At 32.1% G+C, this 23,140-nt stretch overlaps 1 long non-coding RNA gene across 3 annotated transcripts; it reads left to right on the top strand.

The window, feature by feature from the left end:
- The first annotated feature begins 3,838 nt into the window (after positions 1-3,838).
- Positions 3,839-18,050, top strand: LOC120336103 (uncharacterized). 3 transcript variants are annotated; one of them, XR_013474278.1, is made up of 6 exons: positions 3,839-3,961; positions 4,321-4,394; positions 4,917-5,023; positions 6,591-6,717; positions 7,451-7,581; positions 15,643-18,050. It is a non-coding gene; the product is annotated as an uncharacterized LOC120336103 (long non-coding RNA). The 3 variants fall into 3 exon arrangements; XR_013474279.1 differs by lacking the exon at positions 7,451-7,581 and having other exon boundaries at positions 15,643-17,620; positions 17,765-18,044; XR_013474277.1 differs by lacking the exon at positions 7,451-7,581 and having other exon boundaries at positions 15,643-18,043.
- The last annotated feature ends 5,090 nt before the right edge of the window (positions 18,051-23,140 follow it).

The raw sequence follows: 23,140 nt of genomic DNA, 5'->3' as shown, positions 1-23,140 counted from the left end.
CGCGACAGGTGAAGGTGGCTACCGCAGCCAGTAAAGATGAAACGCCAGTAAAGATGAATTGCGCCTGGGATTTACCTTATATTCATTCTTAGGCCATACGTCACATTTCCCCAGATTTAGGGCTGGGCATTGAAACGAAATTTTGCCTTCGAAACGAAACGAAACACACGTTTGTCACAAACAGTAAACATGTCACCGATATTACCCATCGAATTTAATGTCTAATGCACAATGGCACATATTTTTCAGAATTAAAACCACAAAAACGAAGCACTGGAGGCTAATTCGAGAGCATGAACAATTATGATAATTCCACGAAGGTTTCTGCTGAATAACAAAGCAGTGACCAAATGGCAACAGAATAATACGAATTAGGTGATTGTTAGAGATGAGGCTCACAAGCAGCATAGCATATGGGGCCTCTCAACGTATCAATCAATGCTCATTTTCTACTTTATCCGATGCCACAGATCCTCGTGATCCAGTACATTCTAAAAAATATTTTTAAACCTGAATTCCTGAACCTGAATTCATAATCAAATGAGTGGACCCGATTGATAAATTTCCATCGGCCAATGACGGAGAATTAAGACTAGAAATCGTGTTTCATTTTTCTTCAAGTCAGCTCTGATTTATTTTTTTTTATGTCGACTGCTATGTTTTTATTATTGTTTTTAAAATAATACCGCAAACTTGAACTGAATATCATTATTAACGACGCCAGTCTAACTATAAAATCTGCGATAGATACTAAATAATATTTAAGTGCTATTTCATACGGGGTAAATGCAAGAACTGCTCGGTCACTATCAAAACTAAGGATGAAAAAGATTAATTACGACAAAATTTGAATTTAGATTTAATGCCGCGGTAATCTCGACTATGTTGCAATTGCAACATACGATAATAATTGTAAAATATTTTCAATCAAAAATTTCCTCGACGTGTTATAAATACTGCAAGTCGGCGCTGACTTAAATCATTTCTTGTCGGCAGTAATTTATTGCGCGTCGCAAAGAGTGTCTGTCTCCGATTACGATAAAACATAAAAATGAAATAATTGTAAAATGTTTTTAAGTAAAACGTGGACGGCGGCGCTAGGACTTGTGCGCGATATTCAATATTCTTATAAACAATAAAAACGATATTTGAGAGTCGCAATATTCGAATAAATTCGGTTATTAAATTCGAATTGAACATCGCTGAATGATACCTTGACTGATTTCAGGTTGCATTTGCTATGACGTCATAATATCCGTTTCGGAAGTCGAAACAGCGCCGTTTCGATATATCAGTGTTTCCAAACGTATCGAAACAGTGTTTCGAAACGCCCAGCCCTACCCAGATTATGATGAAAAATATACACTAATCAATGCAGGTTTGAACGCTGTGGGCGTTATCACACGTGAAAGGATTCCACGGCGCAAGGTAATTTGCGTAGCCCAGGGGTCGACAACTTGCGGCCCACGGAGTAAAATAATCCGGCCCGAGACGTTTCACTGAACCATGGCGACAAAACGGAACAGGCATGTACCCGACGATTTGTGTTGAGGTAGAAACCTGGATTCTTTTATTTCCGACCTGTTATATGATGGAAAAGGGGTTTTCATCTGTGACACTCTTACTATCAAAACAACAAAATCGCCTTTCCGTCAGGGGTGATTTGAGATTGTTCTTGACGAAAATGTCACCAAATATTAAAAAAACTCGCTGAAGACGACCAAGCTCATTCATCTCGTTAAAATCACTATTAACTATGATTTTTTTTTTGTTTATTTGGTCTGCAATATATACGTTTCTGATTTTGCATTTTTTTTTCATAGCGCCGGGGGCGATGAAGTTATTTGGCACGTGAATGAGGACTCGGAAACGAGATCATCCTCCCTCAGATAAAAAGTTTTAAGACTCTGAATTATCTGATGAAACTAGGGTTCGTTTATTTATTATCGTTTGTTACCAATCCGTTATTTATTTAAACTCTTTTAGTCCTTTCATGACATATGGTTACAAAGAAATATATTACGACATAACAACTGAGTGAGCTGTCGACAAATTTAGTCGACTGATTTGTATAAAATAGTTCGTCTATGTCACCATTTCCCCTCTGTTTTTGCTTGATGTTTCTGCTTGAGTTGTATTCATGTTGATTAAAGTTATTGCTAACTCACTTTTATAAATTGATTTAAAACAGAAATATAATCTATTAGGGGAAGGCAATACAAGAGAAAAGTGCAGAAAACGAACTATAGCGCGATTGGGATGCCATTCCCGAAAATATTTCGTGGCCTGAAAACTTTGCAACTGCATTTCTGTTCGTGTTTTATTCTACATAAACTTGTGGATCTCTATTCTCAGCTATAAACTTTATTTAGTCTCGTAACAGAAGTAGCCTGAACCATGAAACCGGTATGTCGTGTATTTCTTTAAACGTTACAAAATATAAACCCAATGTCCAATCTCTATCAGCGGTAATGCAGCAGTAGAAGTCTCACTGATACCGTGTCTTCCCGAAAATAAGACCTACCCTGAAAAAAAGACCTAGACTGAATTTTTGAAATGATTTTAATATAGGCCCGCCCCTTTAAATAAGACCTACTCAATAACGCGAATTTGTTTACCTAGTCGATAGCAAGAAATCTCTCTTACACGTTTTAAATGATTAATAATCTATGTTTTGCAGTTATTTCGAATTAAAACGTGTTATTTGTAAGTAAATTGATATCGGTTTTCTTATTATATATATTGAAAAATCTCGCAATTCTCCCCTTTGTTATTTTGTTTTTGATAAATGAAAATATAAGACATTCTCCGAAAATAAGCCCTAGTGTTATTTTTTGGAAGAAAATTGAAATAAGACTGAGTCTTATTTTCGGGGAAACACGAATAAGAAAAGTAATCAGATATATATATTTGTCGGACTGATTAATATTTTTCCGAATAGTGAATCTGTCTGTGCATGTTTAAAGGGTTTATTATTGTGTATTTTTGCTTTGAAGTAGCAAAGCATTGTTTTGAATTTTTGTCGACACGTGAAAAAATTTGTAATTAAATTTAGCCGATTTTGGCACGCAAGCCGAAAAAGGTACCCACCCATGTTCTATACCTTGCACAAAATTCACCCCCCCCCCCCCCCTATGAGGTTCTGGTTGCACCCCTGGTTTCAACCGTTCAAAACTTTGGAATTTGACGAAATTCCCTGAATAATAAAAGGGTTTTCTGATGGCTCGAAAAGGTTACGAATCACTGATTTACGAGTTTGCCAAATCTGGGCTTCTGAAACTTTTACAGTTCGATGTAAGCCCAGCGCTTCTCTGATTATATGCAATGTTTTAAAATAATGGGATTTATACGTTTCATTAGTTTTAATAGTTGTGTTTTGAATCAAAAGTATGAAATTCACATTAGATATTCCGGTAGTACTCTGTGTGTGAAATTCGAGTATTCGTTGCAACCCCAAAACTTCGTTGCTGCGTCTCACCTGCGGTGTCGCAACTCCATTTTGGGTATAGCTCTGCGCTAAATCGAATCTTTATCAATTGTTACCATCGGTCTGAGAAATTAAATAGGACGTTCACATGTAACTCGATTATATTGCTATGTATGTTATGTCTCCAACGTTTGATGTGGACGAAGAAATTAGTGTAAATTGGGCATTCAAACAATCACAAGTAATATTAAGCAAATACCAAATGTCATTTGCATTGTTTATGTTTTGTGATCACGTGCCAGAAGCGTGTTCCGCTCGTAGCGATCCAGGGTTGTTGGATCCTGGAATAACGGGACTAATTAAAAACGTTTAATTACAAAGGACTAATTAGCGTTTTCGTCCACTCTTCGCGCGGGAAGCACAAGCGACAACGCCTCAGTAGCAAATTTACATGATGGAGTGCGGTCGATTTTGTGTGTGGTTGGTGCTGGAATATTACTCCTTATCAGTTTGTCTCTTTGGAACAATATTCAGGTGAGCTAAATATTAACAAGTGTTTGTAAAGCTGTTATATGATTTCACTAAAACTTTCCCTTTATTTTTTATTGATTTGGTTAATGTTGTTGCTTACTATCTCAATTTTTGTACGTATTGCTTTTCATAAACTGATTTCCAAATCTGGAAGTCTCACTACGTAAGCTGCATTTCAAATGGTACGCTTTACATCAATGTAATATAGATAACTTTCGCACCTCAAATATAACACCAAATCCATGGATTTATATATACTTGGCTTTTTTACTTTTATATATTAGTTAATGTGGATAGACGTATTCCCATTCCCGCATTAGAAAGTTCTGCAACAGTTTACTATTAATATCTTAACTTTTCAGATGCAGAACTGTTGTTGATGTTGAAATTGAAGATGCGAAGACACGATGTAACGAAACCGAGGGAAAGTCTACAGGTAATATTTATATATTTTATTTGACTTTTCGACATCCATGGATTCCCGTAATCAATATGGTAATTCCACATACTTAACAGAAGTAATAAGTCATATATTCCATAAACAGTTAAAAAAGCGTCATTGGGCAGTTTCTTGTCGTAATAATTGTACCCTGTTATATAATTCGAAACTGCGAGTAGTATCTTATGAAATTAAATGTCTGCAGATATCTGTGACTGTAGAGAGGATTCTCATAAGAAGGTGAATTATAACACAATTGTTAATAATAGTGTACTCGTCATTTACAAGATGAGGTGCAACACAATGTACGTATAGATCATTCCAAATAAGTAATATATATTTCATAAATTTAGGGAAAATCTCTGAATTATTTGCATTGACGTATCTACGCAAAAGTTCAGAAATGCGACCCCTTGATGGTTGGATCACAATTTCGAAGGGCTGTTGTTGAATTGAGATACTCGTACGTTATTATTTTGGTGAAAATACGACGATCATGTCACATACATTTATTTTCAGCTTTCTTAAACACTTGTTGAAAGTTGACAAGACAGTATACTACTTCATCAATAAGAGAAATTCGTCTCAGTAAGATAGAAGCCTATCGAGTCTGACCAGCAAAGCAAGTATGTAATCGAAATCTTTCAATTTTAATCGTATAATTAGGTTCAATCTAAGGATCGTTGGAACACTCCCACAAACCTTCAAAATAAGAAAATTATTAACTACTCGGTTAAGGTTTGGGTCGAGAATGAAGATTGCGCTGGAAATTCAAATTTTAAAACCGTTCCTAACCCTAACTAGTTACTGATTTGCTATTCTAAAATTTGGCGGAGGTGTTTTTATTAAGTCTTATATTTTGGGGTACTCCTGAAGTACACGTACCATGGCGGACACCGGAACGTAGTATGTGTACCAGGTTAGGGTTAGGCTATGATTTTATTGCAATTTTCCTTATTTTAGTTCTTTTAGGAGTTCTGGGACTAGCCATGTGACTCCCGTAGTATTTGCATCTAAAATTATGGCCTAACTCTAACCTGGTACACATACTATGGTATGGTGTCCGTCTTCTCGGTACGCATACTTCAGGAGCGCCCATTTTTGCATTATTGTCGAGTGCTTTTTACAAAATATTCCAATCTAATATGCTGAAATGCGCTGTTCGCCCTTTTACTACATGTTACACCTTGTTCAATTTTCATTTTCATCGTATATACCCTCGCAAATAACAAAGATTATTTAATAAAATAGCGCAGAAAAAATTGTTTGGTGAAGTCATGATAGGAGTCTTACGCTGGTCACAAAATATTACTCGGAAATTTCGAGGCGTGGACAGACAAATACTTCATAAATTATTGAGTCCGATGTTGAACGGGACCTGTGCGCGTTCAAAAGCACAAAACGGGCCTGGAAATTTGATTATTTGGATCAGGCTATAGCTCTAGTGTACTACCATCGTATGCCAATTGCTATTTGTATAGCCGGGATCTATCTTGGTATACACCTGTTTATTTATGGTATATCCGGTTGAATATAACTGCACTAAAAGATCACTCCAAGTAGGTAATTTTTGGGGAAATCTGTGACAAATTATCTTTTTGTATATTTAGTATAAGCTTATCTAATAGCAGAAAAATTGCATTTCTTCGTTCCCCTTTTCGCCAGTTTGAGTCTCAATGCGCGCTCATAATTATTTAAGGCCAAATCTGTTAGAACCAGACCCTTTTTATTCGTCGAATCGCACTTTGGAGTTGACTATTTTGTCCCACATACCCGTAATTTAACGTTAAAAAGGTAGCAACAATCATTCTAAACAACCCTGAAGCAATAACCCGTGAATATGGCGTAATGAGCACGACACTGTGTATAACGATGTTTTTTTAAACTGGGTTTGATTAAACCGAACCTGAATCCTCTGAAATAATTTTACGAAATCTTTCCTTTACCCAGCTTCTTACTTATGTAAAATTTACTATTTTCCACTGCAGATATGCAAACTTCCACGTTTAGCTGCTTACCGTAGTTTTGAATTCGTGATAAGGCAGAAATTATTTTTTGTAACAATTTAGGATTAAAACTTTTCACTCTTTTTGCACCGCAATCCTAAGTCGTCAATAGTAGGAGCTATAGCTGTCATACCCTAGATACGCCACTGATAATTTGAGAATGAAGTAAAAATAATTTTTTTTTCAGCTTTCCCCAACACTGATTGAAAGTTAGCAAGGCAGTACATCATTTCATCAAAAAAATTGCCTCGTCATTTGCCTGGTATTCATCACTGATTGAGATAGAAGCCTATCGAGTCTGGTCAGAAAAGCAAGTATGTAATCGAAATCTTTTGATTCTTTCAATATAATTTGCATATTTAGATTCAATCTAAGGATCTTTTGCACAACCCCTATAGATTGCGATGGAAATTCAAAAATTCCATTTTGATTTTAACCTTAACTAGATAGTTACTAATTCAAACCTTCACCTATGTGTTTTTATTGAGGGTCACTTTTTTGCTTTAGTGTAGAAGTTTTTGTAAATAACAAAGGGTATTTAATATTATAAATTGGAAAACGGAGTTGTTTAGGGAAATCATGACAGAAGTCTAACTCTTGTCACAAGATATTATGTGGGCTAAATTACTGCTAACAAAAAACGTAAAAATTGACGCTTAGAAATTAGCGAATAACGTAGCAGTAGAGTTTTCGGTACTCCCAAAGTATGTGTAGCAAAATGGCGGACACCAGAACGTAGTATGTGTACCAGGTTAGGGTTAGGCCATAATATTGTTCCAATACCCCTATTTTATTTCTATTACGAGCTCGAGGACTATACGAGTGACTTCCGTAGTATTTGTAATTTTTTGGGAAATCTGCTTCAAATTTGATTTATATATATTGAGTATATGCTTATTTTATAGCAGAAAACTTTCAACAGATTAGAACTTTCCATTCTTTTTGAGCCGCAATCCAAGATTGCCAATGGTAGGAGCTATACCTGTCATACCCTCGATATACGTCACTGATAATTTGAGAATCAACCGGAAATACATTTAATTTCAGTTTTCCAAGACACTGATTGAAAGTTAGAAAGACAGTACATCATTTCATCAAAAGAAATGCCTTGTCATTTGTCTGGTATTCATCACTGAGCAAGATGAAAGCCTATCGAATCTGGCCAGTATGCAAAGCAAGTATGTAATCGAAATATTTCGATTTTTTTTTTTTCAAAGTTTGATTTGCATATTTAGGTTCAATCTAAGGATGTCTTGCGCAACCCCTATAGATTGCGCAGGAAAATAATTAATTTTTAATTTGTTTTTAACTCTGACTAGATAGTTACTAATTTGTAACTTAGTGTCGGAAGTTTTTGTACAAAAGATCCCAATCTAATATACTAAAATATTGCTTTTAAACCTTTTACTACGTGTTACATATTTTTCAATTTTTTTTTCGTATGTACCTCGCAAATAACAAAAGTTATTTAATAATATAAAGTAGAAAAAGGTTGTTTAGTGAATTTATGACAGAAGTCTTACTCTGGTCGCAAATATTATGTGTTCTAAATTACTGCTAACAAAAAACGTAAAAATTGACGTTGATTTATAACTATAGCTTTTGCTTAGAAATTAGCGAATAACGTAGCCACAGACTTTTCGGTACTCCCAAAGTATGTGTATCAAGATGGCGTGTACCAAGTGTATCAATTATTGTCAATGAAGTTAATTTTTTATTGCCATTCAATGATTATTTACATGCGCCGTGATTAGTGGCGGGTAAAATCGTACTTATTATTCAACTCATATTTTAAACGAACACCGAATAATGAGTGTTGTCATTTCAAACAACATTAATTGGGATGTCGGCCGCCGAAACGATCGCCGTGACAATAATTTTATTTTTTCGGATTCCACTAGAAGACTGAAAACTTCGTCACAATGCGGCGTTTTTTATTTCATAATTTTGTCATAATCGAAGGCTGCAGTGAATTTTTTGTCACCGCGATTGTTTCGGCGGCCGACACTCCAATTAACTATTTTATTCACTAGCAAATATTAATTCTCATGCAACGGCGGATATCGTAGTTTGGTTTTTATATTTCTGACAGAATTGTGAGTTCGACAAAGATGTTAAAGACAACTATTAAGAAGTGCATTCACAACATAAATTGATTTTATTCCGATTTTTATCTTCTGTGTAGGATTTGTATCACAGTTTGTAAATTACGGTCCCAATTTTGAGCGAACAATATTATCATTACTGACCGGGGATGCGATACAGTAGAAACTCTAGTTACGAAAGGCTCTGGGTACAAAAAATCCAACTTACGAAAATTATTTCCATGAAAATATTGCTTCGACTAAGGTACAGCCGGCATGAAAGGACGTCGAGGGTGGAGTCATGATATAAGCTTTACTCTGGTCACAAGATATTATGTGTGCTAAATAACCAAACTACGTCAAAATTAATGTTATTTTATGGCTAAATTATGGCTGAATGGCTAAATTATGGCTGAATGGCTAATTTATGGCTGAATTTATGGCTAAATTACCAAACTACGTCAAAATTAATGTTGCTTTATGGCTGTAGATTGTACTCAGAAGTAACGTAGCCGCAGACTTTTTCCGTATATCTCTCTGCAAATAATTATTATTTTGCATTTTATGGTTTCTACTCGCTCATGTAATTCATCTTTCAAAATTTGTGGCCGTGGCCGATAAACACTTTATAAATTAGTGAGTCCCGATGTCGGACGTGATTTGTAACCGTTCAAAAACACAAAACGGCCCGGGAAGATTATTTAAATCAGGCTGTAGTTCAGCGTATACCAATTGTTATTTGTATACTAGGAATCTGACTTAGTATACACTTAGTTATTATAGTATACTCGGTTAAACATCACTGTACTTAAAGATTATTGCAAATAGGTAATATATGTAATTTTTGGGCAAAATCTGGGACAAATTATTCGTTTTGTATATTGAGTATAAACTTATCTCATAGCAGAAAGATTTCATTTCTTCGTTACCCCTTTCGCCAGTTTAAGCACCAATGCGCTCATAATTTACTGCGGCAAAGTCCATTAATACCAGACCATTTCATTTCGTAGAATCGCGCCGTCTATCTATTTAACTATTCTGCCCAACAAAACGTAATTTAACGGTAAAAGGTGAAAACAACCATTCTGAACAACTTACTAACTGGACCAATATTCAGTAAATATGGCGTAATGAGTACGGCACTGTCTATAGCGGTGCTTTTTTAACCTTGAGTTCGATTGTACCCATAGCGTTCGTGGGAGTTGTATCCGGGCGTTCGATGAAGGTCCTCTGAAATAATTTTACGAAATCTTTTCTTTACCCATCTTTTTCTCCTGTAGATATGCAAACTTCCACGTTTATGTGTTTAATTTGAAATTCGTGATATGGCACAAATATTTTATTGTAACAATTTACGATTAGAACTTTTCATTCTTTTTGCGTCGCAATCCAGAATTGCCAATGGTAGGATCTATACCTGCCATACCCTCGATAAACCTCACTAATAATTTGAGAATGAACTAAAAATACACTTATTTTCAACTTTTTAAGACACTGATTAAAAGTTGGCAATACAGTACATCATTTCATTAAAAGAAATGCCTCGTCATTTGTCTGGTATTCATCAGAAATTAGCAAATAACGTAGCCACAGACTTTTCAGTACTCCCGAAGTATGTGTAGTAATATGGCGGACACCGGAACGTAGTGTGTGTACCAGATTAGGGTTAGGCCACAGTTTTGTTCGGATACCCTTATTTTAGTTCTATTACGAGTTCGGGGACTAGTCGAGTGACTTCCGTCGTATTCGTACCAGAAATTATGGCCTAATTCGAACTTATTGACTTTTTTGTATATGTCTCCGCTTATAATAAGTCTTGTTCGTATACCCGGGATTCGATTTATACACTTGGGTATATACTCACTATTATAACCGGTTAAATATTACTGCACTAAAAGATCATTCCAAATAAGTGATATTTGTAATTTTTTGAGAAATCTGCGGCAATTTTTTTATATCTTGAGTATAAGCTTATCTTATAGCAGAAAAATTGCATTTCTTCGTTCGTCTTTTGTTTAGTTCAAGCAACAATGCGCGCCTATAAATTTTCTATGGCAAAGTCTGTTAGAACCAGACCATTTTCATTTCGTAGAATCGCACCTTTGAGTTGACTATTTTGCCCCACATACCCGTAATTTAGCGTTAACAAGGTAGCAACAATCATTCTAAACAATCCTTGACTGGAGCAATAACAAATGAATATGGCATATTGAGCACGACACTGTCTACAACGGTGTCTATTAAACTGGGTTTGATTAAACCGTCGATCTGTTTTAGGTGTTTTATGAAGCTCCTCTGGAATAATTTTATGCCATGAAGTCTTTCCATTATCTAGTTTTTTTACTTATGTAAAATTTTCTATATTCCACCACAGATATCCAAACTTTCACGTTCAGCTGTCTAATTTGGAATTAGTGATTGGGCGCAATACGAGTTTCAATTATTTCCAATTTGAAATTATTTATTGTAACAATTTAGGATGAGAACTTTTCACTCTTTTTGCGTCGCAATCCTAAGCTAAATACACCTCTGATAATTTTAGAATGAACTAAAAATACATTTATTTTCAGCCTTTTAAGAGACTGTTTGAACGTTAGAAAGACGGTACATCAATTTCATCAAAAGAATTTCGTCGTGGTTATTTGTCTCGTATTCATCACTGAGCAAGATGAGAGCCTATCGCGTCTGGCCAGCAGAGCAAGTATGTAATAACAATTTTTTGATTTCTTCAATTTCATTTGCCTATTTAGGATCTTTGGTACACCCACTTCCCCGGTAGAAACAAAACACCCCCGCTATAATAAATTTGTAATTATTCTGTCAGGGTTTGGGTTAGAAATGTAGATTCCGCTGGAAATATAAGTTTACACTAACTAAATAATTACTTATTTTCAAAACTTGGCGCAAGTGGTGTCAAGGGCTTTGTACAAATTATCCCGATCTAATACACTGAAACAGTGCTCTTGAACCTTTTACTACGTGTTACATATTTTTCGATTTTTATTTTCTTTGTTTGTACCTTGCAAACAACGAAGATTATTTAATTATATAAAATAGAAAAAAGTTGTTTAGCGAAGTCACGACAGAAGTCTTACTCTGGTAAAAAGATATAATATAATGTGTGCTAAATTAACAAACTACGTCAAAATTAACGTTGCTTTATGACTATAGATTGTGCTCATAAATAATGTAGCCGCAGGATTTTTCTGTATATCTCTCCGCAAATAACTATTTTTATTTTATCCTAAAAATTTACGATTAGAACTTATTACTTTATTACTTATTCTGCCCAACAAAACGTAATTTAACGGTAAAAGATAAAAACAGTCATTCTGAACAACTCACTAACTGGACTATTAACCAGTGAATATGATGTAATGAGTACGGCATTCTCTATAGCGGTGTTTTTTTAACCTTGGGTTCGATTGTACCCATAGCGTTCGTGGGAGTTGTATCCGGGGGTTCGATGAAGGTCCTCTGAAATAATTTTACGAAAGCTTTTGTTTACCCTTCTTTTTACTCATGTGAAAATTCTCCTGCAGATATGTTTAATTTGAAATTCGTGATATGGCACACATATTATATTGTAACAATTTACAGTCTTTTTCTGTATATCTCTCCGCAAATAATTATTTTCTTTGCATATTATGGTTTCTACTCGCTCATGTAACTCATCTCTTAAAATTTGTGGCCGTGGATGGATAAATCGTTTGTAATTTTTGGGCAAAATCTGCGACAAATTATTCTTTTTGTATATTGAGTATGAACTTATCTTGTAGCAGTAAGATTGCTTTCCTTCGTTCGTTTTCTCCTGTTTAAAGCACCAATGCGCACATATAAATTTTTAATGGCAAAGTATGTAGGAACCAGACCATTTCAATTTTGTAGAATCGCCCCCTCGGTTTAACTATTCTGCCCAACAAAACTGTAATTTGGCGTTAAAAGATAGCAACAATCATTCTGAACAACCCGTTACCTAGAGCAATATTCTCTGTTGTGTCCTATAGTCTGATGTGGAGATGTACCGATGTTTCGCTATCGGCAGTATCGGCCGATTTTTTGACATTAGTATTGTATCGGTATCGGCTAAATGTATACCGATATTTCCGATATATTTAGCTTTTATATGATCACAAATGTTTTAAAATTAGGTGTATCTGAACTATGAGCATGTACGTCCCCACCCTCGCGAGTATAAACGGGATTCTGACTTGTTTTGAGCTATTTCAGCCAAACTAGTTAATTCGGATATTTCGCTGCCAACATTTTATATTGACATTTTTAAATATTACATGCAATTAGGAAGAAATTCAAAAATTAGTGAATTTTGGAATATGTAAAATACAAAATACGACGTTGTGCTATGAGTTTTCTAATTGAATGCCGAGATCATCAGCGTCATCTTTACAATGCACCCGAACCAATTAACGCGTCCCGATCGCAAACATCAATTTCTTTTCATGTGATATATTTATTTTTTAATCTTAAATGATGTGTATTATGAATATGTACAAAGGAATTTTGTGACTAATGCAAAAAGTGTTAAATTTGAGAAAAACACCACGTTTTGGAAAAAATCGGAGAAAAACGGAAATTTCCATGAAACTTGTGAGAAATGTGAGATTTGTTTGAATCATCTCTTTAAATCAGGGGTGTGCAACCTTTTTCGCAGGCGGGCCAGATATCAATACCTGGGTAAAACCGCGGGCCGCATCTTAAATTAACATAGGCTTTCTATTATTTGCAGGCACATAATAGTGTCTTCTTGTTCTTGATCTTAAGGCATTATTAGGGGTCCTTGCGAATAAATTTCTGGAAACTGTTTTTCAAATTTATTGTCACACCAAATTTAAAAAAAATTCAGTGAGAAATTTGCTGCTAGATTCTTTTCTCGACTACTTTTATACAAATTATCTCTAATGGAAGTGTTAGCAATTCGATATCCATTTTCCAAGTCTTTTTCTGGCGGTTTCGTGACGCCCAAGAACTATGTTGAGTCAAAAAGTATTTGAAGCTATGACTTTTTTCAAGTGTGAAAGAGTTATCTAGTTTGTAGATGTTTTTGATAAAAATCGCCTGGATTCATTTTCAAATATTTGCTGTTGAATCTTATTTTAGATTAGATATAGACAAAATTAACTGACAGACTGGAACCAAATCTCATTTAGCTTTTGTATCTCTTAATATTAATTTTTTTTAAACTGCTCTCCCATTGCCTAATCTCAATTGCCAGTTTTTAAATCATCTCTTGTACTTTTATTTTTTAAATATATCAAGAATTTTGAAATCTATTCAATCAAAAAGTTTCGCTTTTACCTCTCAATTATTAGGAAATTTATAAAGGTATTTGAAATTAAACATTTGCCCTTACCGAACAAGCATTTGACCATAACAATTTGTTGCAACTTGCGTAGTTCAAATTGCCCTACTCTCAATGAGACTTTTGTGTACTGAACTTGCTTCGCTCTTTAAAAGTCGTTGTTTTGGGTTTCATTTTAGTAAATCTGACTTCTCAGAATGCACAGTCCGTATGTCGGTCAGTCGACAATTCAAGGGCATTCAAAGCATTTTGCGACTTTCGACTCGAGAAAATATATAATAATAGTAAGAAAGTATATATTGACTTGTTGTCTGTTGATTCACCTATAAATTTGGATTACAAATGCATCAAATTAGTTTTAAATACACGACCCAGACTTGTTTAATAGCCATTAAATGCGAACTTTTATTTATATCATTCAAATGCATGAAAAATCTGATAACTAAAGTATAGTTTTTTCATAAATAATTCCAAACTCTGTCGCAAGATAGTCATCATAGCCACCTCCAATAAAAATACCATATGAGTTTGCAAGAAAAAAAACATGGAGATGACATGACTATAAAACATAAGAAAGTTTATATGGTTAGTGGGAAAATTCTAGGAAATTCTAGTCATTATTCAAAAAATCGAGTCAAAAACAATTATTTTTTACGACTTTTTGTCACAATGCTATTTATGTGTTTTGATTTTTATTACGCCGATATCCGGTGACGCTAGGGTTGTACAAATTTAGTTTCAGAAAGTTCGATGTATTTGTGAAACATGCAAGACTCGATAATGAGACCAATCAAAATTAAATTTTTGAATTTAATATTTTTATCCGTAGGACATTTAACGTTTCATCTGTGAGATCAAATCAAGTAACGTAAAGTTGATTAACATGTTTTAATGTCAAATTTTATAATTTCACGCAGTAAAAAAAGTAGGAAACAATAAGATGAGACGATGTATAAGTTATATTTGTTTCACTTACATGCTTACGTTAGCTTGAAATCATTATTAATATTTCAATATTCTGATGCCGGTACTCGAGTTTATTTTATTTGGTGTTGTCAGTTTGCGGGGGTTGAAATGTTAAAATCACTGATGTAATGAATTTGTTAAAATGGATATCTATACTGTTTTCATTAGCATAATAAATTCGAAATAAAAGCAAATTATTATTGGGTCATATTTACTAACTCATACGAATTCATAAAATTGCATTGAATGTTATGCTGTAAGTCGGGGGTCGGCAACCTACGGCCCGCCGGCCAGATCCCGCCCGCAGAGTAATATAATCCGACCCGCGACGTGTCACTGAATTATAGTAACATAACAACTATTTTGACAATTATATTCTTTACGTTACAAAATTTATTGTAAGACACGTTTAGACTGAATCATAATATAACCTAACAAGTACATAATTCACAATTCCTCGTTTAATGAGACAATAATTCAATTATAGTTAGACAAATATCAACAAAACGCAAAAAAAAGTGCAAAGGGTTTAATGGCGCAGAAAATATTCACTTGGTTTTTTTTGAGATGCAATGCAATGATTAAATAAATCAATATTCTATTCGGGAGATGTATCACTGCTTAATTTTTATTATAAAAAGTATCTTCTTATAAAACTCAAACAAGTACTGCTTAAAATATAACTTCTGATCTGTGTGAAAAAGTTTTTAACTTTCTAAAACAATGGGATCAATCGATACCCTATCTTGTGCCTACAATTAGAAAGATCTTCTCATACAACTACTAAGATTTATTTCCTCAATTATATGAATGCAAAAAAGAATATCGTATCATAGACATTATGAATAATTGTATGTTTTTTTCTACAGGTTTTCTCAATTAAAGAACTTGGAATCTGGAATCATAAAATATGGTAAAACTTGAGTATTCAAATCTGAAAGAGAGTTTTATCAAACATGTCTGAGAACTACTTGCAAACAAATGAATTGAGCTGCACTTAAGACTATTTTAGCCTATACCCAATGGCATGAGACTATTTTAGCCTATAGCCTACCCAATGACATGAGACTATTTTAGACTATACCCAATGGCATGAGACTATTTTAGCCTATAGCCTACCCAATGGCATGAGACTATTTTAGACTATATTCAATGCCATGAGACTATTTTAAAATATACCCAATGTCATAAGACTATTTTAGACTATACCCAATGGCATGAGACTAGTTTAGACTATTCCCAATGGCATACGTACTTTAATCTTATATGCAAGAACAAATGGGTCGACCAATCATGTTCTTGTGATTTTATTAAACGGAAACAGATTCTTGATCGAACCATTGTTTAGAACCCACATCAATTTTTTTTTTGTATTTTTCGTTATGCTACAATACAATTTCTATATTTGATTCCATATTTATGAAAAATTAAGAATTTATAATTCATGTCTTATGTAAAATTAGATAGTGGATATATTTATTATACCAAAACATCGTTTAAATTTGTATTTTAAATTTTCCATTTCATCACTCCATTCAATTCTAAACATACATTCCTGTGATTACTTTAATAATTTGGCATGAAGGAGGCGGCGTCATTCAACATATTTGTCATATAACTTAATTATACAAATACTTTTCTTGTTAATAAGGAATGAGCATTCAATATATAATGCTATGATATCTCATTATTGACTTATTTACTCATTTTGATACCATTTGTAATCAGTACGAACTAAATAAAGTCTATTCATGGTTGTCAATGCTACCTAACACACAAATCTAATCTATTACCGGTACTTTATCAACACTGCTTGTTCTTTGTTTGGAATCGTCTTCGGAAAACAAACCAGGCCGGCATGGTTTGTCTCTTCTGTCGATGAATCTCCATCAGTAAACAAAACAAAAAACAAATATACTACACTCACATACACAGGGGTTGGGAGGGGGGATGGGGTTCTGGTGATTGGTGGGCCCATGAAGGGAGGGAATACACAGCATGGCAATCATAGTAGCAATATTTGTTCGGCCAATACTAAAATATAAATGACCACAGAATCTGGCAATTGGTGGTCAAAATTATCTGTTTTTATTTTAATATTTATGACAGTAAACATGGCAATACAGTTGAATGTCAGTACCTTTTTTCAAATCAGAACTTAAATGACAATCAAAGCATTTTACGAATCCGAGTATGTAGAGTGTTTGACAAGCCTCTTTTTGGTGGCGTCATTCTTACTAACCATAATTTCTTATAGTTCAAGAAAATAAGACAAATTCAAATATACCAAAACTACTCTTTGTTTTTCCCATATCCAATATTTAATTTGATTTCCAATAAATATATCCACAATGTTTTAATTTTTGTTGATTAATGTTTATCACTTATGATATTTTGTTTGGAATATTGGGCTTTCTCTGAAAATAGTGCTATTTTTATCTGATAATAGTTTTGTGTGTTACAAATTCAAATGTACCAACCTGTTAGCTAAAAATTGACTGAGATATTTATATTCAATTAGCACTAAAGAATCATGCAATTTTGTAATAGGCTTCATTTCAACCAAGACCGTAAATAGTTCTATCAATATAGACATTTTGATTTAAAAATGGTTATTTTTTCTATTCATTTTTTGTAGAATATGCTAATTTTTAAAGTACAATCATACTAATTATGTTTTATGTATACTTTTGATATTGCATATTTGAAAATGAATCCTTTTCTGTAATAGCCTCTATATATTGCTATCATTTGTCATGATTATTATTTTCTATTCTATTTTTCTTGAGATATTTTCAACAGGAAAAAAGTTATCAAGAGAGCAACAAAAGAACAAAAAGTTACAGGGTATGCCATGGCTTTTTTGTTTCTTTGTTTTTAAATAGTTTTTTCATTTATTTTTTATTTTTGAGAGATTTACCCATCAGGACATTCCCACCATTAGGGGTGAGAATGATTTCACCAGGCCTAGTTATTATTATTTTATCCTAGTTTTTCAGGTGCACAATTATAAAGATTACGAAATGAAAAACAGAAGGAACCAAGAACAAATATACCAAGTACATTTATTCCATAGATTTGATTAGGCTTAGTTTTATTAATGTTATAGCTTTACAATTATAGGACTATAAAGATGAAGAAATAAAGGACAGAAGTAAGACTGTACGTAAGTAATATACAAATAAATTTTTTATATAGATTTTATTAAGCTTAGTTTTATTAATGTTATCTTACCTTTTCAGATATACGACTATGAAGATGAAAAACAGACGGAAGACCAAGGACAAATATAGCAAGTAAAATTAGGATTAGATTTATTAATGTTACGGCTTTTCAGTTATAGGACTATGAAGATGAAGAAATAAAGAAATGAAGAAAGAACCAAGGACAAATATACCAAGTAAATTTTTTATATAGATTTATGAGGCTTAGTTTTATTAATGTTATCTTAGCTTTTCAGATATAGGACTCCGAAGATAAAAAACAGTAAGAAGACCAAGGACAAATATAGCAAGTGAATTTTTTATATAGATTTAATTAGAGTTACCTTTATTAATGTTATAGCTTTTCAGTTATAGGACTATGAAGATGAAAAAATGAAAAACAGAAGTAATATCCAAAGACAAATATACCAAGTAAATTTTTTATATAGATTTAATTAGGATTAGTTTTATTAATGTTATAGCTTTTTTATATAGATTCAATTAGGATTCGTTTTATTAATGTTATAGCTTTTCAGTTATAGGACTTTGAAGATGAAGAAATGAAGAACAGAAGGAAGAACCAAGGACAAATATACCAAGTAAATTTTTTATATAGATTTAATTAGGATTAGTTTTATTAATGTTATAGCTTTTCAGTTATAGGACTATGAAGATGAAGAAATGGAGAACAGAAGGAAAAACCAAGGACAAATATACGAAGTAAATTTTTCATACAGATTTAATTAGGCATATTTTTATTAATGTTGTAGCTTTTCAGTTATAGGACTATGAAGCTGAAGAAATGAAGGACAGAAGGAAGAACCAAGGACAAATATACCAAGTAATTTATCTATTTTTTTATATAGATTTAATTAGGCTTAGTTTTATTAATGTTATAGTTTTTCAGTTATAGGACTTTGAAGATGAAGAAATGAAGAACAGAAGGAAGAACCAAAGACAAATATACCAAGTAAATTTTTTATATAGATTTAATTAGGATTAGTTTTATTAATGTTATAGCTTTTTTATATAGATTCAATTAGGATTCGTTTTATTAATGTTATAGCTTCTAAGTTATAGGACTTTGAAGATGAAGAACAGAAGGAAGAACCAAGAGCAAATATACCAAGTAAATTTTTTATATAGATTTAATTAGGATTAGTTTTATTAATGTTATTGCTTTTCAGTTATAGGACTATGAAGATGAAGAAATGGAGAACAGAAGGAAAAACCAAGGACAAATATATACCAAGTAAATTTTTCATACAGATTTAATTAGGCATATTTTCATTAATGTAGTAGCTTTTCAGTTATAGGACTATGAAGCTGAAGAAATGAAGGACAGAAGGAAGAACCAAGGACAAATATACCAAGTAATTTATCTATTTTTTTATATAGATTTAATTAGGCTTAGTTTTATTAATGTTATAGTTTTTCAGTTATAGGACTATGAAGATGAAAAAATGAAAAACAGAAGTAATATCCAAAGACAAATATACCAAGTAAATTTTTTTATATAGATTTAATTAGGATTAGTTTTATTAATGTTATAGCTTTTTTATATAGATTCAATTAGGATTCGTTTTATTAATGTTATAGCTTTTCAGTTATAGGACTTTGAAGATGAAGAAATGAAGAACAGAAGGAAGAACCAAGGACAAATATACCAAGTAAATTTTTTATATAGATTTAATTGGGATTAGTTTTATTAATGTTATAGCTTTTCAGTTATAGGACTATAAAGATGAAGAAATGAAGAACAGGAGAAAAAAACAAGGACAAATATACCAAATTAATTTTTATGTAGATTTTATGAGGCTTAGTTTCATTAATGTTATCTTAGCTCTTCAGATATAGGACTATGAAGATGAAAAGGAAGACCAAGGACAAATATAGCAAGTAAATTTTCTATATCGATTTAATTAGACTTGAGCTTTATTAATGTTATAGCTTTTCAGTTATAGAACTATGAGGATGAAGAAATGAAGAACTGAGAAGGATCCAAGGACAAAGATACCAAGTAAATTTTTTATACAGATTTAATTAGGCTTATTTCTATTGATGTTGTAGCTTTTCAGTTATAGGAATATGAAGATGAAGAAATGAAGGACAGAAGGAAGAACCAAGAACAAATATACCAAGTAAATTTTTTGTATAGATTTAATTAGGCTCAGTTTTATTAATGTTATAGCTTTTCGGGTATAGGACTATAAAGATGAAGAAATGAAGAACAGAAAGAAGAACCAAAGACAAATGTACCAAGTAAATTTTTTATATAGATTTAATTAGGCTTAGTTTTATTAATGTTATAGTTTTTCAGTTATAGGACTATGAAGATGAAGAACAGAAGGAAGACCAAGGACAAATATACCAAGTAAATTTTTTATAAAGATTTAATTAGAATTAGTTTTATTAATGTTTTAGCTTTTCAGTTATAGGACTATGAAGATGAAGAAATGAAGAACAGAAGGAATAACCAAGGACAAATGTACCAAGTAAATTTTTTTATATAGATTCAATTAGGATTAGTTTTAATAATGGTATAGCTTTTCAGTTATAGGACTATGAAGAAGAAGAAATGAAAAACAGAAGGAAGAACTAAAGACAAATATACCAAGTAAATTTTTTTTATACATTAAATTAGGATTAGTTTTATTAATGTTATAGCTTTTCAATTATAGAACTATGAAGATGACGATATGAAGAACATGAGGAAGATCTAAACACAAATATACCAAGTAAATTTTTCATATAGATTTAATTAGGATTAGTTTTATTATTGTTTTAACTTTTCAGTTATAGGACTATGAAGATGAAGACCAGAAGGAAGAACCAAAGACAAATATACCAAGTGAATTTTTTATATAGATTTAATTAGGATTCGTTTTATTAATGTTATAGCTTTTCAGTTATAGGACTTTGAAGATGAAGAAATGAAGAACAGAAGGAAGAACCAAGGACAAATATACCAAGTAAATTTTTTATATAAATTTGATTAGGATTAGCTTTATTAATGTTATAGCTTTTCAGTTATAGGACTATAAAGATGAAGAAATGAAGAACAGGAGAAAAAACCAAGGACAAAAATACCAAAATAATTTTTATGTAGATTTTATGAGGCTTAGTTTTATTAATGTTATCTTAGCTTTTCAGATATAGGACTATAAAGATGAAAAGGAAGACCAAGGACAAATATAGCAAGTAAATTTTTTATATCGATTTAATTAGACTTGAGCTTTATTAATGTTATAGCTTTTCAGGTATAGAACTATGAGGATGAAGAAATGAAGAACTGAGAAGGATCCAAGGACAAAGATACCAAGTAAATTTTCTATACAGATTTAATTAGGCTTATTTCTATTGATGTTGTAGCTTTTCAGGTATAGGACTATGAAGATGAAGAAATGAAGGACAGAAGGAAGAACCAAGGACAAATATACCAAGTAAATTTTTTGTATAGATTTAATTAGGCTCAGTTTTATTAATGTTATAGCTTTTCGGGTATAGGACTATAAAGATGAAGAAATGAAGAACAGAAAGAGGATCCAAAGACAAATATACCAAGTAAATTTTTTATATAGATTTAATTAGGCTTAGTTTTATTAATGTTACAGTTTTTCAGTTATAGGACTATGAAGAACAGAAGGAAGACCAAGGACAAATATACCAAGTAAATTTTTTATATAGATTTAATTAGGCTTAGTTTTATTAATGTTACAGTTTTTCAGTTATAGGACTATGAAGAACAGAAGGAAGACCAAGGACAAATATACCAAGTAAATTTTTTATAAAGATTTAATTGGATTTAGTTTTATTAATGTTTTAGCTTTTCAGTTATAGGACTATGAAGATGAAGAACAGAAGGAAGACCAAGGACAAATATACCAAGTAAATTTTTTATAAAGATTTAATTAGAATTAGTTTCATTAATGTTTTAGCTTTTCAGTTATAGGACTATGAAGATGAAGAAATGAAGAACAGAAGGAAGAAGCAAGGACAAATATACCAAGTAAATTTTTTGTATAGATTTAATTAGGCTCAGTTTTATTAATGTTATAGCTTTTCGGGTATAGGACTATAAAGATGAAGAAATGAAGAACAGAAAGAGGAACCAAAGACAAATATACCAAGTAAATTTTTTATATAGATTTAATTAGAATTAGTTTTATTAATGTTATAGTTTTTCAGTTATAGGACTATGAAGATGAAGAACAGAAGGAAGACCAAGGACAAATATACCAAGTAAATTTTTTATAAAGATTTAATTAGAATTAGTTTTATTAATGTTTTAGCTTTTCAGTTATAGGACTATGAAGATGAAGAATTGAAGAACAGAAGGATGAACCAAGGACAAATATACCAAGTAAATTTTTTGTATAGATTTAATTAGGCTCAGTTTTATTAATGTTATAGCTTTTCGGGTATAGGACTATAAAGATGAAGAAATGAAGAACAGAAAGAGGAACCAAAGACAAATATACCAAGTAAATTTTTTATATAGATTTAATTAGGCTTAGTTTTATTAATGTTATAGTTTTTCAGTTATAGGACTATGAAGATGAAGAACAGAAGGAAGACCAAGGACAAATATACCAAGTAAATTTTTTATAAAGATTTAATTAGAATTAGTTTTATTAATGTTTTAGCTTTTCAGTTATAGGACTACGAAGATGAAGAACAGAAGGAATAACCAAGGACAAATGTACCAAGTAAATTTTTTTATATAGATTCAATTAGGATTAGTTTTATTAATGGTATAGCTTTTCAGTTATAGGACTATGAAGAAGAAGAAATGAAAAACAGAAGGAAGAACTAAAGACAAATATACCAAGTAAATTTTTTTTATACATTTAATTAGGATTAGTTTTATTAATGTTATAGCTTTTCAGTTATAGGACTATGGAGATGAAGAAATGGAGAACAGAAGGAAAAACCAAGGACAAATATACGAAGTAAATTTTTCATACAGATTTAATTAGGCATATTTTTATTAATGTTGTAGCTTTTCAGTTATAGGACTATGAAGCTGAAGAAATGAAGGACAGAAGGAAGAACCAAGGACAAATATACCAAGTAATTTATCTATTTTTTTATATAGATTTAATTAGGCTTAGTTTTATTAATGTTATAGTTTTTCAGTTATAGGACTTTGAAGATGAAGAAA

Source organism: Styela clava, chromosome 2, assembly GCF_964204865.1.
Source record: "Styela clava chromosome 2, kaStyClav1.hap1.2, whole genome shotgun sequence".
Taxonomy (NCBI): Eukaryota; Metazoa; Chordata; class Ascidiacea; order Stolidobranchia; family Styelidae; genus Styela; species Styela clava.
Note: the sequence above shows the minus strand (reverse complement) of the source record. Positions and strands in the feature narration are given on the sequence as shown.